The 19,744-nt window shown below is 37.9% G+C and overlaps 1 pseudogene across 1 annotated transcript; it reads left to right on the top strand.

Annotated features, from left to right (window-relative positions):
- The first annotated feature begins 266 nt into the window (after positions 1 to 266).
- On the top strand, positions 267 to 17,319 carry LOC308550979 (dnaJ homolog subfamily C member 9 pseudogene; annotated as a pseudogene). Its single transcript has 3 exons — positions 267 to 375; positions 16,497 to 17,073; positions 17,238 to 17,319. The product of its transcript is annotated as a dnaJ homolog subfamily C member 9 pseudogene (transcript).
- Positions 17,320 to 19,744: the final 2,425 nt, after the last annotated feature.

Genomic DNA, 19,744 nt, shown 5'->3' with positions numbered 1-19,744 from the left:
ACAGAATGAGCAAACATATGTGCAAAGCATATATCAGATAAAAAACTTGTACCCAGAATATATAAAGAACTGTTGAAATTTATCACTAAGTAAATGAACAACCCAATTAAAAATGGGTAAAATATATGAACAGACATTTTACCAAAGAAGATATATGGATGGCAAGTAAACACATGAAAAGATGCTCAACATCATTAGTCATTTGGGAAAATGTAAAAAACAAAATAAAACAAAATAAAAACTGCAATGGGATGCACACTGTTAGAATGGCTAAAGTTAAAATTTTAGCCATACCAAGAGTTGGCAAGAGTGTGGAGGACCTGGAATTCTCGTACTTTACTGGTCGAAATGAATGTAAACGGTACAACCATTTTGGTAAACAGTTTGGCAGGTTATTAAAAAGTTAAACATACATTTGCCATATTATCTGGCCATGCTACTTTTAGATTTTTACCCAAAGGAAATAGAAGCATGTGCCAAAATAAATACTTATACATGAATATTCATAGCAGCTTTATTTGTACTAGCCCCAAACAAAAAACAACTCAAATGTCCCTCTATTAAGGAATGGGTGAACAAATTATCATATATCTATACAATAGAATACCTCTCCACATTAAAAGGGAATAAATAGTTTATTCCTTATGATTTCATTTATGTAAAACTCTAAGAAATACAAACTCATGTATAATGACAGAAATTAGATTATTAGTTGTCTTGAGATAAGTCTGAATGGAGAGGGAGCATAAGGAAATGTTGAAGGAGAATGGATATGTTCTATATCTTGATTGTGATGGTGTGTATATATGTCAAATCTTGTTAAGTTGTATACTTTAAATATGGGGGGGGCAAAAGTAGGTTTAGAGTTGTTTGTATGGAAAATAATGCAATAATTGATAAATAATAGTACAATAATAAACTGTTTCACAAACTCACAACTGTATAAACCTACTTTTGCCACCCCTGTAAATGCAATTTTATCGTATGCCAATTATATCTCAACAAAGTTGTTAAATTAAATCATCTCAGCTATGCTTTTTTTTTTGTACACATAAGACAAGCTTATTCTAAAATGTATATAGAAAGGTACAGAACCTAAATTAACCAAAGCAATCTTGAAAGAGAAGAAAGTGGAGGGAATCAGTCTACTTAATATTAAAACCCACTAAATAGCCATAAAAATTAAAACAGTGCCATATTTTAAGAAAGATAGACACATAGGTAAATAGAACAGAATACAGAACCTAGAAATAGAGCCACGCAGACATAACCAACTGATTTTTGACAAAAGTACAAAACCAATTCAATTGAGTAAGTGCAAACTTTTTTTTTATCCTCACAGAGGATATTTTTTTCCATTGCTTTTCAGAGAAAGTGGAAGGGGGACAAGGGGTGGGAGAAGGGAGAGAGAGGAGAGAAAGAGAGAGAGAGAGAGAGAGAGAGAGAGAGAGAACATTAATGTGCAAGAGACACATTGATTGGTTGTCTCCCACTCACATACCAAAGGGGGCCGGGACTGAGCCTGCAACTGAGGTACCTACCCTTGCCTGGAATCAAACCCAAGACCCTTCAGTCTGTGGACCGATGCTCTAATCACTGAGCAAAATTGGCTAGGGCAACTTTTTAAAAATATATGCTAGAAAAATTGAACATCCGCAGGCAGAAAAAATTATCTCTATCTAAACTTTATACCTTTTACAAAATTAACTCAATATATTGATCACAGGCTTAAATGTAAAATGTAAAACTAAATTTTACTAATTTAACTAATTAAAACTAAGTGTTACAAAATTTAGGAAAAAATAGCGACAACTTCCAGGATAAAGGACTAGTCAGGTTTCTAAGACTTCACACTGAAAGCATGATCTATAAAAGAAAATATTTATAAATTGGACTTTATTATAGTTAAAAAAATAACTTTTGCTCTGTGAAAAACTGTGTTAAGAGGATGAAAAGGCAAGCTACAGGTTGGGAAAAAGTATTTGCAAACCACGTATTTCAAAAAAAGAGTTGTATCTAGAATATACAAAAAACTCTCAAAACTTAGTAAAAAAACAACAACAATACAATTATAAAATGGGTAAAAGACATGAAGAGAGCAAGAAAATATGCAGATGGCAAATAAACCCATGAAAATATGTCAATATCACTAGCCCTTAGAGCAATAAAAATTGCTCTATGTTGTAGGCATAATAAGTTATCACAGCACACCTATCAGAATGGCTAAAAGAAAAAGGAATCAGAGAAACTGGATTGCTCATAAATTCCTAGTGGGAATGTACAACCACTTTAGAAAAACAGTTTGGCAGTTTCTTATAAAACTAAACATGTGACTACCATAAAACCCAGCAATTATACTCCTCGGCAATTTATCTCTCAGAGAAAAGAAAATTTATGTTCACACAAAATCCTGTACATGGCATGGTGACTATAGTTAACAATGTTATATTGTATATTTGAAAGTTGCAAAGATAGTAGATCTCAAAAGTTCTCATCCTGAGAAAAAAATTATCTATCTATCTAAACTTTATACCATATACAAAATGGTAATAGATGTTAACTAAACTTATTGTGCTAATAGCTTTGTAATTATACATATATCACATCATTATGCTGTACACCTAAAATTAATTCAATTTTATGTCAATTATATCTCAATTTAAAAAAAAGAGAGAGAAGGATTTCTTACCCTTTGCCAACAGCATGGATGAACCTGGAGAATATTATGCTGAGTGAAAAAAGCCAGTCAAAGCAAGACAAATATCATATGATCTAATTTATAAGTGGAATCTAATGAACATAATAAACTGTCAAACAGAATAGGTCCAGAGGCATGGATACATGGAAGAGACTGACGTATCTCAGAGGAGAGAGGGGAAGACAGGAAGGGATTAACCAAAGAACTTATATTCATATATGCATAACTCAGGGACACAGGCAATAGTGTGATGAGGCCTGGGTAGAGGTAAAGGCAGGGGCTAGGAGGGGTGGAGAAGTGTCTGTGTGGGGGGGGGAAATTGGGGGATATCTGTAATGCTGTCAACAATAATAAAAAATGAAAAATGAAAAAAACTGTACATGAATGTTCATAGAAGCTTTATTCATAACAGTTAAAAACTGCAAACAACCCAGATAGCTTTTAACAAGCCAGATACCATTCACATGAATGATTAAACAAACTATGGTAATCCATACTGTGGAATACTACTCAGCAATATAAAGGAGTGATACATACAACAACTTGGGTAAATCTCCAGGTAATTATCCTGAGTAAAAAGCTAACCCCATGAGGTTATATGCTGTCTGATTCTGTTTATGTAATATTTTTGAAATGACAAGACTCTAGATGTGAACAGATTTGTGGTTGCCAGGGGTTTGGGATGGGATGAGGGAGAGCGTGTGTGGGGCAGATGCTGCGTGTAATTTTAATGCGGCGTCATGAAAGATCCTTGCAGTGATGGAACTGTTCTGTATCTTGATTTTGGTGGTGGATACAAGGACCTAAACATGTAATAAAATTGCATAAAAATAAACATGCACACACAAAACTGAGTCCAAGTAAAACTGGGATATATGAATAAATTTGGTGGATTGTATCCATGTCAATATCAAAGTTGTGATAGTGTGCTATAGCTTTGAAAGATGTTGCCATTGGGGGAAACTGAGTGAAGAGTAAATGAGATTTCTCTGCATTATATTCACAATTGCTTGTGAATCTACAATTGTCTCAAAGGTAAAAATTTAATTTAAAAATTTCTGCTTAATACACCTCCAAAAGAATGAAATGATATAATTTATGTAAAAATGTCTGACACATTTTATGTACTTAGCAAACATTCAGTAAAAATCATAATCATAACAAATCATTCATTCAATCAATTATTTGACATATATTTATTGAGGGTCTACTATATGTCAAGCACTGTTTGAGGCTCTGAATTATACAGTGATGGGTAAAATAAAAATGATCCTCCGCCCTCACAGAACTTATACTCCAGAGAAGGAGAATGACAGTAAATGAAAAAGCAAACAAATCATTGAAATTACAAATTTAGAGAAGTGCTATGAAAGAAATTGACAGGGTGTTGTAATAGAGAACAAGACGGATGTACCTCCTCTTTATAGGGTGATCTGGGCATGCCTCTATAAGGAGGCAATGTTGAAGCTGAGAGCTGAAGAATGAGAAGGAAGAAATTACACTCTCTCATGAAGAAAGATAGAGAGGAGGAGATCAAAGGGTAGTCAAGGCAGAGGGAACAGCACGTGCAACAGCTCTGAAGCAAGAGAAAAGTTGTATGGTGGTAGGGCAGAGGGAGCACAGAAAACAGAGAGTTGAACCAAAAAAAAGGAGATGAGCTCAGAGATGCAGCTAAGGTCAAGGTGATATAGTGCCCTGTAGACAATGATAAGGACTTCGGATTTTATTCTGATTAAAATGGAAATCATTTTTAAGGAGAAGGTAACATGATCTGCTTTATATTTTAAGCAGATCACACATACTGATATATGAACAGAATAAAGAAGAAAGTGAAAAAGTCAATTAGAATGTTGTTGCAGTTCTCCAGTTAAGGGATGGTGGTTTAGCCTAGGGTAAAAAGGATTCACCTGTTAATATTGGGGAGTGAAGAAATGGCTAATATTATGGATATGTTAAGTTTTCTTACTAATGTCTCAGATACAAGACATGGTGTTGAATGTAAAATAGTAGCGAGTACTTCCAGATGGTGCTTTCAAGAATGGAGCTAGAAAGCCAAGAGATAAGCAGGGACTGATATGGCGGAAGTCATTGTTACTGAGGATATGATTGAATGACTGGGAATAGATGACATCACTAAGGGAGAAAGAGAGGCAAGAAGGAACAGAGAGCATCAAGGGTAGAATTGAATATAGCACCCATATTAATTTTATTATTCTATTAAAAACTTTTTTTTAAACATATCTTTATTGATTTCAGAGAGAGGAAAGGAGGGTGAGAGAGAGATAGAAACATCAATGATGACAGAGTCATTGATTGGCTGCCTAGCCCGCAACCTGGGCATGTGCCCTGACCGGGAATAGAACCCCAACCTACCTGGATCCTAGGTCGACACTCAACTGCTGAGCCATGCCTGACAGGGCAAAAACTATTTTTAATCACAGAAGTAATATAACCATATTACAGGAAATTCAGAAAGTAGGAAAAACACCTCTAAAAATCTAACCACCTAACACACAACAGTATAGTAATTGCCAGGAGGAAGTGGGGGTAGAGGAGGTAGAAGAAAGTAAAGGGGGGATAAATGGTGATGGAAAAAGACCTGACTTAGGGTGGTAAACACACAATACAGTATACAGATGATGTATTGTAGAATTGTACACCTGAATCGTATATAATTTTATTAACCAATGTTACCCTAATATATTTAATTAAACCCATGCACGCAGACAATAATGTGGTGAAGGCCTGGGGTGGGGAGTGGGTGTGGGGTGGAAGGGGTCAATTGGGAAAAAAGGAGACATCTGTAATATTTTCAACAATAAAGATAAATTTTAAAAATGTATTTAAAAAAATCTAATCACCTAAATCAATCATTTTATCATTTCAGAATATTTTTTTCCTCCTAGGCTTTTCATATACATCTTTTAAGTATCACACATGTTATCTTATATCCTACTTCCTCACTTAACAGTATGTTTCAGAATCACCTACTATTAGAAGTGGGAGAAGAGGGCCCAGCAAAGCTAACAGAGGAAGTAATTAGCAGAGGAGAATAATTTAAGGTATAATAAGTGGCATTCGACTGTTATTGTTATCCTTGTAGTGGAAATACAGACATGTGTAAAGATGACCAGTTTTTAACTTGGTGAAAAAAGGAAAAGGATGAACAAAATCTTGAAGTGGTTACTAGATTCAGGGAGGGTTTTTGGAATTAGAAGTATCTGAGTATGTTTACAGACAGAGGAAGGAAGCATAAGAGAGGGAGAAATTGGAAATGTTGTTGATAGGATATAATTAATGGAGCACAGTCTTTACAGAAGTAGAAGGGGTGGGATTACAAGCTGTGAGTGAGACATTTCTTTCTCTGACATAGGAGAGAAGGAGAAGAGACTGGGTAAGGAGAGAAGTTGAAGTAAATCATGCTGGAAGATAACTAGAGGGTCTGTCAAGTAGAAGGTATAGTCAAGATTATTTCCTGAGACCGAGGAAGATTAAAGTGGATCAGGGAGGGAAGATGGTGGCACTGTGAGAAGCAGCAGAACGCCCCCGCTCCCAGCCATGGACTCAATTTACTTCTAAAATCCTACATAGCCAGCTTGGAAAAAACAGAGAAACATACCTGAGTAGCTGGAGTACAAGTAGGGAGCACTGAAGAAACATCACGGAGTCCAGTAAGAGAGGGGGGCATAGAAAGGGGGAGCCCCCACTGAAGCCTGTGCCGGGCTCCAAGCCTGGAGGCTTGGAGGCTGCAAAGCTCCCTCCCCTTGGGAGTGAGGACCGGCCTCCAAAAGTAGGGAACTCACACCTGGAGCAAAGACAGGGGAAGGAGGGCCCCGCACACAGGGCAGAGGGACCTAGGAAAGCAGTGGGTCCGTTAGGAGGGGTCGGCTTCTTCCTAGGAAACAAAGACTCTAATGACAGATGGTGCCTTCCTAGGAAATAGCGCTTCTAGTGGCTGCTGCAGCCAGAGTCTAGTGCTCCGGGTGCCGACCACAGGGAAGGCTGTCCCAAAGTGTGTGGCACCCTAGTGGTAAAGGAACAGAAGACTGCGCTGAGTGGTCGCACAAGGGGACCCTCTGCCTCCCTGTAAGGCATTGTGTTGAGTCCCAGGAAGCACTGAATCTGCGTGGCATGGGGGAGGGGAGGAGCCCTCCGGACCTGAGCTCCTGGTACAGAGAGTCTGGGATTGGTGACCAGCCCTGAGGGGCGCCCTGGTGACACACAGAGCTGCCCCAGCTTTGCTGAAACCAGTGGTGCAGGGAGCCGCCTGGAACTGGCTTTGGGTCTCCCGCTGGGTGCCTTGGCAAGCGTCAGTAGGACCTTGCAGAGCAGACTCTCTCCCTGTCTGTTGCTTTGTGTATTTGTGAGTTTGATCAAGGAAATGGCTCCCAACTTTCTGTCATGCACTAGGCGGATAGACCATCATAGGCTGGGATGGGGGTCTGCACAGTAGACTGTCTGAGGGACTGGCCTGGTGGAACCAGCCAACCAGAGCTGAGCAAAGAGGGGTGAGCCCACTTGCCTCTCCCACAGCCAGGAGCACCACCCCCAACAGGAAAGGGGCTTGTCCAGCTCACTGAGGGCCCAGACACACCCGCAAAGCACAGTCCTGAGGGGGAAGGAAGAGGAGTTCACAGGAGGACATTACAGGAATAAGACTCTCAGGGACTGTTGTTTAGGAACTGGAAGAAATGCTGAAAACCCCGGTTGGGGGCTGGCAGGCAAAGGGCTCACCAGAATGTATTTTTAATCAAACCCACTGATCCCAGGCTGCTGAAATGACCTATATAGAAAAGGGAACAGGCTGAAGTCAATCTTGAAACTGCAGCAGGCCAGTGCATGGGGAACTAGAATCAGAGGACAGGGTAAGGACTGAGGAGCTGGCTGTGAGCAGAGACTAACTCCCTCACAGTGAGTGCCTGACAGTGAAACCTCTGAATAAGGGGAGTGATACCCTGGGCTACACTAGCCACCCTGCACCCTAAACACTCTACAGAAGACTCTTGAGTAAGACTAGGCAACTACAAGGTTGCAAAGTAGTTGACAAGAGGAGGTGGTCCACGGAGAGCCTCAGACCAACCATCTACCTAAGGACACCAGAGCCAAACCTAGACGGCTCCTCACACTGGCTGATACACAGGAGAACTGAAATCGGCATACAAAACAGTGAGCCTCAGACAAAGTAAGCTGCCCAGAAGAAACTCACCTGATTGACTGTTTTTTTTTCTTCTGTTTTGTTTTGGTTTGTTTTTGGTTTTCTTGGTTTTTTTTGGTTTTGTTTGTTTGTTTGTTTGTGTGTTTGTTTGTTTTTTCTCTTTTTTCCTTAGGAAGAACAGAAAGGGGAGAGAATTTATTTGCTTTTCCTTTTTAAAATTTTATATTAATTTTTTTAAAAAACATTTTAAAGTAATTTTTTTTCTCTTTTTCATAAAGAATTTTGTCTTGCTTAGCTTGTTTTTAGTTTTGTGTTGTTTATTTGCTTAGTTTTGTTTTATTCTTGCTTCTAGTATCAAAACTTTCTTGATATTCCCTGCTTAACAACTGAGACTTTATCATTATAACCAAATTTACTGCTTTTCTCTATAGTTTCCACCAAATCTCTTACCAGACTCCCTCCCTGCCTAGGCTATATCTCTCTCTCTCCTCTCGATCCATTGGCATAACTTTTTTTTTTTCTTTTTCTACTTTTCTTTTGTTCTTTTGTTATCCTCTTCCTGTCTTTTTGTTAGATTGTTAGTTTCTCTTATTCTCTTTATTGTATTTTTGTTTTTTCATTTTTAACTAGTATCCTATTCCTATTCTCTCCCTTAATTTTTTGCTGGCCCTTCTTTCAGAACCTTTTCTCTGCTTCTGTTATCTCCCACTAGCTTCTATATCTTTTACATTTTAGTTTATTAATATTTTCTAAATTTTCAACACTATTAACAACAATATACATCTCTCTCTCTAAGTGTTACTTTTCTTTCTCGCTTTTTTTAAAGCATTTTTGTGTTTGTGTGTGTTCTCCCTTCACTCTCCCAGTTCTATTTTCATGTGGGTTGTTTCCATTGTGACTGTAAAGATATTTTGTAAGATACCTCTTGTTTCCTAGAAGTTGTGTATTGTCCTGCCTTGCCAGCACCAGTACAATAGCTTCCACGATGAGGTTGGGGCTGAGACACAGTTAGCCAACCTGAGAGGAGGGTCCTCCCAAAGACTGATCAAACGGCAATTTAGACTCAACCACAACAGGAGAAAATAAAAAAAACTACAAAAGGGACACACCCAAGAGGGACATGCCTAGAGCAAAGAGCTCAGAAGTATAAGGAAAACACACCTCTGGGCTCCAGTGGACCCACAAGACAAAATCCCATCCCACAAAACTGGGAGACAGCAAATATATCTAATATATAGATACAAACACTAAGACCTACCAAAATGGGGAGACAAAGAAATAACTCCCAAATTAAAGAAAAGGAAAAATCACCAGAAAAAGACTTTGATGAGATGGAGATAAGCAAATTATTAGAAACAGAGTTCAGAGTATTGATTATGAAGATGTTCAAGGAACTCAAGAAGATCTAAATGATAAAATCGAGGACCTTAGTGAAGACATGAAAAAAGAGATACATACCATAAACAAAACTCAGACAGAGATAAAGGATGCTGTATCTGATATCAAGAATGCACTGGAAGGAATTAAAAGCAGGCTCAATGAAGCAGAGGATAGAATAAGTGACTTAGAAGACAAGGTAGAAAAAATCAGTCAATTAGAGCAACAAAAAGAAAAAACACTTAAAAAGAATGAGGACAGTCTAAGGGAGCTTTGGGGCAACATGAAGAGAAACCACATTTGCATTATAGGAGAACCAGAGAGGGAGGAAGGAGAGTAAGGGATAGAGAAATTGGTGGAGGAAATAATGATAGAAAACTTCCCTAGGCTGGCAAAGGAGAAAGCCACACAAGTTCAGGAAGCACAGAGGGTTCCAAACAAAAGCGACCCAAAGAGACCCACTCCAAGACACATCATAATTAATATGGCAAATTTCAAGGGAAAAGAGAAAATATTAAGGGCTGCAAGAGAGAGACAAACAGTAACTTACAAGAGAACCTCCATAAGGCTGACAGCTGATTTTTCAACAAAAACACTTCAGGCCAGAAGGGAGTGGCATGAAATTCTCCAAGTAATGAAAAGCAAGAACATGCAACCAACATTGCTTTATCCAGCAAGGTTATCATTTAAAATTGAAGATGAAATAAAGAGCTTCGCAGACAAAAAAAGGCTAAAGGGGTTCAGTACCACCAAACCAGCATTGCAAGAAATGTTAAAAGGACTGCTTTAAGAAAAAGAAGGAATAGTGAGAGAAAGGCACATCAGCATAAAGGGGAAACATGGCATTAAATAAGTTGATATCAATAGTAACCTTAAATGTCAATGGAATAAATGGTCCAATCAAAAGACATAGGGTAGCTGAATGGATAAGAAAATAGGACCCAAATATATGCTGTCTATAAGAGACCCACCTGAGAGTAAAAGACTCACACAGGCTAAAAGTGAAGGGATGGAATAAAATACTCCATGCAAATGGAAAGGAAAAGAAAGCTGGAGTAGCAATTCTTATTTCTTACAAAACAGACTTCAAAATAGAGACCATAACAAGAGACAAATATGGTCACTACATAATACTAAAGGGATCAATCCAACAGGAGAAAATAACCCTGATAAACTTTTATGCACCCAATACAGGAGCACCTACATATATAAAAAATTTCATGGGGGACTTTAAGGGAGAGATTGACCGAAACACAATCATAGTGGGGGACTTTAATGCCCCACTGTCAGCATTGGACAGATCATCATGACAAAAAATCAACACGGAAACAGACCTTAAATGACTCACTAGATCTAATGGATTTAATTGACATTTATAGAACATTTCATCCCAAAGCAGCAGGATACACCTTCTTCTCAAGTGCACATGGAACATTCTCAAAAATAGACAACATGTTAGGGCACAAGGCAAGCTTCAACAAATATAAGAAGATTGAAATCATATCAAGCATCTTCTTGGATCACAATGCCATGAAACCAGAAATCAAGCACTATAAAAAAATTCAAAAATATTCAAACACATGGAGGATAAATATCATGTTATTAAACAGTGAATGGGTTACCAAGAAGATCAAGGAAGAAATCAAACACTTCACGGAAAGTAACGAAAATTGAACAAACAACAGCCCAAAATCTATGGGAAATGGCGAAGCAGTCCTCAGAGGAAAATTCAAAGCATTACATGCCTATCTAAGGAACAAGAAAAAGATCTAATGAACCATCTAACACAACAACTAAAAGAACTAGAATGAGAACAGCAAGAAAAGCCCCAAGGAAGTAGAAGGAAGTAAATAATAAAAATCAGAGCAGAAATTAATAACATAGAGTTTAAAAAAACAATACAAAAAATCAATGAAACAAAGAGCTGATTCTTTGAAAAGGTAAATAAGAATGATGGACCTTTAGCCAGACTTACTAAGAAACAAAGAGAGAGGAGCCAAATAAATAAAATCAGAAATGAAAGAGGCGACATAACAACTGACCCAACAGAAATATAAAGGATTGTAAGAAAATATTATGAGCAACTATATGCCAACAAATTGGACAACCTGGATGAAATGAACAAATTCCTAGAAGCATACAACCTTTAAAAACTGAATCAAGAAGAGGCAGAAAACCTGAATAGGCTGATAAAAACTAATGATATTGAAGCAGTAATCAAAAAACTCCCAGCAAACAAAAGTCCTGGACCAGATGGATTTACAGGCAAGTTTTGCCAAACATTCAAAGAAGAATTAACACCTATTCTATTCAAACTATTCCAGAAAATTCAGGAGGAGGGAAAACTCCCAAACTCTTTTTATGAGGCCAGCATCATACTAATCCTGAAACCAGGTAAAGATACCACAAAGAATGATAATTACAGGCCAATATCCCTGATGAACATAAATGCTAAAATCCTCACTAAAATACTAGCAAACCAGATCCAGCAATACATTAAAAAGATCATACATTATGACCAAGTGGGATTTAGTCCAGGGATATAAGGCTGGTACAACATCTGCAGATCAATAAATGTGATACATCACATAAACAAAATGAACAACAAAAAAAAGAGCATGATCATATCAATAGACTCAGAAAAAGCATTCGAGAAAATCCAGCACCCATTTCTGACAGAAACTCTCAGTAAAGTGGGAATAGAGGGATCATACCTCAACATAAAAAAGGCCATATATGACAAACCTACAGCCAACATCATACTCAATGGGCAACTAAAACCATTTCCATTAAAAACCGGAACAAGACAGGGATGTCCACTTTCACCACTCCTATTCAACATAGTACTAGAAGTCCTTGCCATAGCCATTAGACAGGAAAAAAACACAAAAGGTATCCAAATTGGAAAGGAGGAAGTAAAATATCATTATTTGCAGATGACATGATATTGTACATAGAAAACCCTAATGACTCCATCAAAGTTCTACTAGATTTGATAAATGAATTTGGCAAGGTACCTGGATACAAAATCAACATCCGAAAATCAATGGCATTCTTATACACCAACAATGAACCTTCAGAGAGAGAAACTAAAAAAGCAATACCTTTTACCATCCCAACTAAAAAAAAATAAGTTACCTAGGAATAAACTTAACCAAGGATGTAAAAGACCTGTACTCGGACAACTACGTGACACTGAAAAAAGAAATAGAGGAAGATTGAAACAAGTGGAAGAATATGCAATGCTCATGGATTGGAAGATTAATATCATTAAAATGTCCATACTACACAAAGCAATTTATAAATCCAATGCAATTTCTATTAAAATACCAACAGCATATTTCACAGACCTAGAACAAACATTTCAAAAATTTATATGGAACCAAAAAAGACCCCGAATAGGTGCAGCCATCTTGAGAAAAAAGAACAGAGTGGGAGGGATCACATTACCAAACTTCAAACTGTATTACAAAGCCACTGTAATCAAAATGGCCTGGTATTAGTACAGCAACAGGCATATAGATCAATGGAACAGAACAGAGACCCCAAAAATAAACCCATACCACTATGGTCAGGTAATATTTGACAAAGGAGCCAAGAGCATCCAATGGAGTGAAGATAGTTTCTTCAATAAGTGGTGCTGGGAAAATGGACAGATACATGCAAAAAAATGAAACTAGACCACCCACTTTCACCATACACAAAAATAAACTCAAAATGAATAAAAGACTTAAACGTAAATCACGAAACCATAAAAATCCTGGAAGAAAACATAGGCAGTAAAGTCACAGACATCCCAAGTAGTGGACTTTTCACTAATACATCTCCTAGGGCAAGAGAAACAAAAGAAAAAATAAACATATGGGACTACATCAAACTAAAAAGCTTCTGCACAGCAAAAGAAAACAGTCTCAAAATACAAAGGAGCCCCATGGTCTGGGAAAGCATATTTGCCAAGGATGTATCTGATAAGGGGCTAATCTCCAAAGACTAGAAAAACTCATATTAGTCAGCAAGAGGAAGACAAAGAACCCAATTAAGAAATGGGCAAAGGACCTGAATAGACACTTCTCCAAAAAGGACACACAGATGGCTAAGAGACACCTGAGAAAATGCTCAATGTCGTTAATCATCAGAGAGATGCAAATTCAAACTACAATGAAGTATCACTTCACACCTGTAAGAATGGCTGCCATCAACAAATCAACAAACAACATGTGCTGGAGAGGGTGTGGAGAAAGGGGAACCCTAGTACACTGTTAGTGGGAATACAGACTGGTGCAACCACTCTGGAAAACAGTATGGAGGTTCCTCAAAAAATTAAAAATGGACCTGCCTTTTGACCCAGTGATTCCACTCCTAAGAATGTATCCTAAGAATCCTGAAACACTAATCAGAAAGAATATATGTACCCCTATATTCATAGCAGCAGAGTTTATAATAGCTAAGATCTGGAAACAGCCCAAGTGCCCATCAGTAGATGAGTGCATAAAAAAGCTGTGGGACATTTACACCATGGAATACTACGCAGCTGTAAAGAAGAAGAATCTTGTACCCTTTGGGACAGTATGGATGGACCTGGAGAAAATTATGCTAGGTGAAATAAGCCAGGCAGAGAAAGACAAACATCACATGATATCGCTTATACATGGAATCTAAAGAACTTAATAAACTGATGAACAGAATAGATTCAATGACATGGAAGCATAGATGAAACTGACGAATGTCAGAGGGATGGAGGAGGGCGGGTGGGTGGAGGGGGAGAGAGTAACCAAAGAATTTATATGCATATATGCACAACCCAAGGACACAGAAAATGGTGTGGAGTGGTACTGGGGAGGGGGATGGAACGGGGTAGAACGGGTCATTGGGGAGAAAAAGGGACATCTGTAATATTTTAAAGAAAAATAAAATTTAAATTAAAAAATATATTTAAGTGGATCAGGGACTTTGGGAAGCGAATAATGTTTGGATTCATTAAGGCATGAAGTCAGCAAGATTGTAGAACAGACTAATGGATAACTAGAGTCATAGCATGTCAGAATTATACAGCACCTCTAACACTAGTCCAGTTCCTCATTTATAGATGAGGAGTTGGGGATCAGTTTAAGACAGGTGTGCCAATTACACAGGTATTAAGAGCTGGAGCTGGGATATGAACCTAGGTCTAATCAAACCCCTGTCCAGACCAGGAAAACAAGTTTAATACTTTCCTTCTGATCTATTCCATTGTAGGGACTTTTTCCTGTCTAGCCAGAGACAGAAAAGGGCAAAACTCAGCAGCAGCTTCATTCCAGCTGCCAGCACACTCCAAAATCTGCATGCTGGCTGCCCTCTCTGGGAGAGTCATCTTAATGGATGATACCTGGTCTAAAATATTGGAAAGCCAAGTAAAACCTTTCAAATAAATGTTGGAAGTCTTTTACCTTAATCAGCTCAACAACGCTCCTTAAAAGAACTTCTTTCTTTTTCATCAAAATGAAATGGAGGCTAGGAAAAAATTGGAAACAGCTTAAGATGACAAACACTAGGGACATAGTTTAATAGATGATGATCCATCAACAGTAGGTAATACTATGCAATCATTAAAATGATAACTATGAAGACTATGGGAATAAAAGTATGCTTATGAAAACATGGAATTGAAAATGGCATTATACCATAATTGCAATAAGTAAAAAATATTTTTGTTTATTGATAGTAATATTCAGAAAGGTAAAACTGTTCATGTGATAGAATTATAAATGTTATCACTTTAAAATGTTTATTATTGTTATAACATCTATTCAAATAAACATTTAATAAACAAACAAACAAACAAATCCTCTGGAAAAGAAATACTTATTTCCACAGTTGCTGAAAATAAATGTTTTCTATTGTTCGGTAAATTTATATGGAGGCACAGAAGGGAACCTAGTTCATTGGAATGCTCAAATTCTTTAGCATAGTAAGCAGAGGCATTCAGCAATACATCTTCTGCTTCTCACAGGCATGTTTTCTTGGGTACCTCTTCTTTAGCAATGCCCCTTTTTCTCTTTTTTCCTCCTTTAGCATTAGAAGCAGATGGCAGGAGCTGGTAGATTTAGAAGGGCAGCCCAGGGAAAGAAGAGACTGATATTTAGTCTGCTTGGTGTTAGGCCAGCACTTGTTTCATTTATTTATTACTTTAAATTCATTTTTAACTTATTTTAGAAAGTATATTCCATAAAAGGAAAAAAAAACACAATCATTTTTATCTGTAATCCTATCACCCAACACAACTGTTTCTGGAGATATGTCTAGAGCTACAGTGAAAATGTCTATACAACTGTGTGTTGTTTTTGCTTTTTAACCTCTTAATTTTATTGTGTTTAAGCTTTTCTAAGTTTATTGCAGTCCGCAGAAGTATGATTTTTATTGTCTACATGATATTCCATTCAATCTATGTGTCTCAATTCACTTAACTTCTCTGGTTACATTTAGCTAATAATAGTTTTTTGAGATTATGTATAATGGCATGTACGATGCATTTGTATATATAGTTTTTTCCTTCTGTTGAATGATCACCATAGTGACAAATTTCCAGGAGTGGAATTACTATGTGAAAGGGCATGAATATGTTTTATGACTTCTGATACATATTGCCAAATTGTGCTTCAAAAGAATTGTCCTAATTTATCCTGCTGCAGGAACAGTATGAAGATAATTTTTCTATCTTTTCCCTCCAAACCAAACCAACATTGTGTTTGATAATATTTGCTACTTTAATAAGTATAAAATGAATATTCTTCTTTAGTACCAGTGTGATTGAATGTGTTAAATCACATCATCTAAGAACCAGAAGCAGAAAGAATGTTAGATCTGGGTTTAAATCTGGGTGGCTCCTGAACCCTAGTCCAGTGGTTTTTTTCCTATTTTTTGTGTGTATAAATTGTCTGCTTCATACCTTTTCCAGCTGCTTAATGATATGGGTTGTTCCTGGAGAGTGGGAAGGGAAAAACATTCAGGTTACTCCATGCCACATGTTGCTCTTTTGCACTACATAAGAGATACCAGGATGTCAGGTATCTCCAAGCTGATCATGAAAAGAGGAGAAAAAAGGCAAGCTGATGACTACTGCCTAAGAATGGAGAAAACCAGCAATGGAAAGACACCAGTGGGAGGTCTAGCAGTGTCGATGAGACCCACTGTTTTCATGGAGGCTGCCACCTGCTCTGCACCTCTGCTGGCCAAGGGGCTGATGGAGCTGTGCGAGGAAGTGTTCCAACATGGTCTGCCTTTACTGAGTGTTGGGCTTTCGGCATGAGGCCTCCGATGGTGAGATTCCATGCGGCCCCACAGGTGTCCCTGCAAGAGCACCCAAATCAGGTATGTGAGGGCCACAGGGAGGATGTCACCCACCGCTTCCAGATTCTTCTATTCTCAGTGACAAATTGCAGAGAGCAGGGTATGATGAGCAGTGAACAGTGGACCAGGATTCTGATGTGCTCAACCAAGATCAGTATTGGTGGTCACTCTTCAAAAAAATATCTCTAGAAGACATTCAAGCTTTTGAAAAGACATATAATGGTTCTAAGAAAGAGCTTGCTGATATTAAACAGGCTTATCTGGACTTCAAGGGGACATGGATCCCATCCTGGAGTGTGTGTTGTGGGTGGTGTAAAGAGGAACCCAGAATAAGAAACATTATTCAGCAAGCCATTGATGCTGGAGAGGTTCCATCCTATAATGTCTTTGTCAAAGAATTGAAGCAAAAGATGAATGCAAGGACAAGGAGGGCTCAGGAAGAGGCTAAAGAAGCAGAAATGAGCAGTAAGGAGTTGGGACTTGATAAAGGAGTAGATTACTTGAAGGCAGTCATTCAGTGCAAACTAAAGGATTAGCAGTCTCTGGCCAGTGTGTGACTCAGTTGGTGTTTGGGTTTGGTTCCAGACAGGGCACATGCCCAGGTTGTAGTTCAGTGAGTATGGGGAGGCATCAATGTCTCTCTCTCTCTCTAAAATCAATAAAAAGATTTTTAAAAAAAAGAAAAAAAAAAAAAGATCAGCAAAAAGAAATGGAAAATTTTCTGGCTCAGATGGAAGCAGAGTACTGCAAACTTTCCAAATGAGGAAGTGGAAAAACCAGCTCTCAAGAAAAACAAGAAATAATGGAATTTTCCCTTCAAAAGTACTTAGGTGTTAATTAGTTCCACTGTAGACAAGGTATAATCAAAAGTTGAATAAAAAAGTAAATCCAACCCTTGAGAACAGTCATCTTTCCCACCTAAATTATTCAGATTGACTATGTAAACCAGAATCTCTCAACCTGATCTTAGTATATCCTAGAAATCCCCTGACATTCTGTGAAGTTCTCCTGTGAAGGAATTTTGTGGTGGTCATTAAGGGAAGAGGGGGAGGTTGGTATTCTTCTGACAGAACTTGCTTCTGTGGATCATCTGTACAAGGAACTCTATCTAGAATGTGTGTCTGTCCATACTTCCTTTACCAGTTGTCATTTTGCCACACAGGAGTGAACTGCAGAGTATTCAGAGTGATGTGTGTGGTTATTAGAACAGATACTCTACCTAGCTAGAATGTCTTCAGAACACTTGCTGGATATCTGTGTTCCAAATACTTGACAGTTTGCTTTCAGTCTTAATATTCTTGAATAGGTCTTCTCTCCTTTTTGTTTTACTCAACCAGATTTTGTACTCTTTGCTTGACATATAGGAGAAACGTGTTCACATTACTTTAAGTATCTTTATAAGACTTATACATGATTTAAAAAATAAGTAAAAAGTATCTGTTAAGTTTTAAATGATCACTAGGGTATTTTAATAATAAAAATATTCTAGTGATCATTTAAAATATGATCTAGAAAAAATATGAACGGTGTTTAGGATAGAGAAAAGAGGAGAAAAGTAGTCCTAGTCAGCGTTATAGTAGATATCTCAGTTTAAGTAGCATAAACAGGTGGTGTAGTCTTGCCTATAACTGCTGAATCTCATTAGGCAGGTCAAAGAGCTTATCTGGACTTATTTTCTTATCTATGAAAAGGTGAGGGAGTCTGGGTAAATGATTTCTTAAAGGCCCCTTCTGACTCTAACTTTGAAAGACAAGCCATCTTCATCCAGTAGTTCGTTATCATGCACTCATGGTATAAATTTATGAGGATAGTAGAGAGATTTTCATTTATACTTACTGGAATTGGTATGTATTCATTAGAATATATTCAATACCATATGTATAAAATAAGCCTGTCACTGAGCTTATGTATTAAATTATCTGAGATAAACACAGGACATGTTTTCAGTTTGTGATTATGAACAGGTTAAAAAATACTCTTTAATTGTATTAAAATGTAATTTAATGCAGGTTGTATAGCATTACAACACTTTGATATAATAAAAAATAATTATACTCCTAAAAAAAGACACCAGCTTGCTTTTTATTTCTGGATCTCTACTGGTTCTCAGGCCCACATAAAAACTAAAGGTGTACAGGCACTTAATAGAAAATGAGTCACACAATATGTTAAGTGCTAGAAAAACTGGCAGAATTCTTCACAATTCTCCTTATGTTCCTGAAGTTTCCCAATGGACTTACTCATGGGATTTCATTTACTTGTACTTTGTAGCAAGGCAAGAACCAAGGTGATGTATTTCAACCAGATATTCTGAATTGGGCTTTGCAAGATAGAGTAGCAGTGGGAGAATAGTGTATTTATACAGACCCTTTGAGGCCATCACCAGCCACTTTCAGTCTCATGGGGAGTACTCTCTACTTGTCAGATTTCTTAGCTCCTGAGGCTTTAGAAAAGCCTCCTTGGTTCCTTCCTTCCTTCCTGCCATGCTTCATGTTCTACTTTTTTTCTTTTATTTGTGGGTATTGAGTACTTTATTTAAAAAAAAAAAAAAACATTATCAATTCCAAGATGGTGGCAGATTAAGTGGAAGCTACACTGAAACTCTCCCAGAACCAAACTGAACTTACAATCAAAATATAGAAAACCCATAATGAATAATCTACTGAAGACTAGCTGGAAAGCAACCTCATAACAAAGGATGTAAAGTAGAGACTGGATAGAGACTGGTAGAAAGTGCCAAGGCATGAGAGGGCTGGCTGGGCTCCCATAGGCATACACTGGAGGTCCAGAAATATATCTTAGTTGTGGGGGATTCCCACTGAGAACTTTGGAGCTTATACCCCATTCAGGGTTCCCAAGCCCAGAGCACCAGAACAGAGAAAGATGCCCACATAACATCTGGCTGTGAAAAGCAGTGGGTTTCCTGTCTGCCAGGGAGACACGGCTGGTAATGAAGACACCCTCTTAAAGGGCCAATGCACAAAGATTTGTGTGCAGCCATTCACCTTGGGTTCCAGCAGAGAGAGGGCAGAGTGGATTAGAGCTATGGGAGGAGAATACAAGGATGCTGGCTCTGGGGATAGAGCTCAGAGGGCAGACATCTGGATTCCTGTGCTGACACATTCCCCCATACTGCAGATAGGGAGACAAAAAAACAAGCTCCAAATGAAAGAACAAGAGAATTCTGC

The sequence above is a fragment of the Miniopterus schreibersii genome (assembly GCF_964146895.1).
Source record: "Miniopterus schreibersii genome assembly, chromosome: X".
NCBI lineage: Eukaryota > Metazoa > Chordata > Mammalia > Chiroptera > Miniopteridae > Miniopterus > Miniopterus schreibersii.
This window is presented reverse-complemented; position numbering and strand designations above follow the sequence as displayed.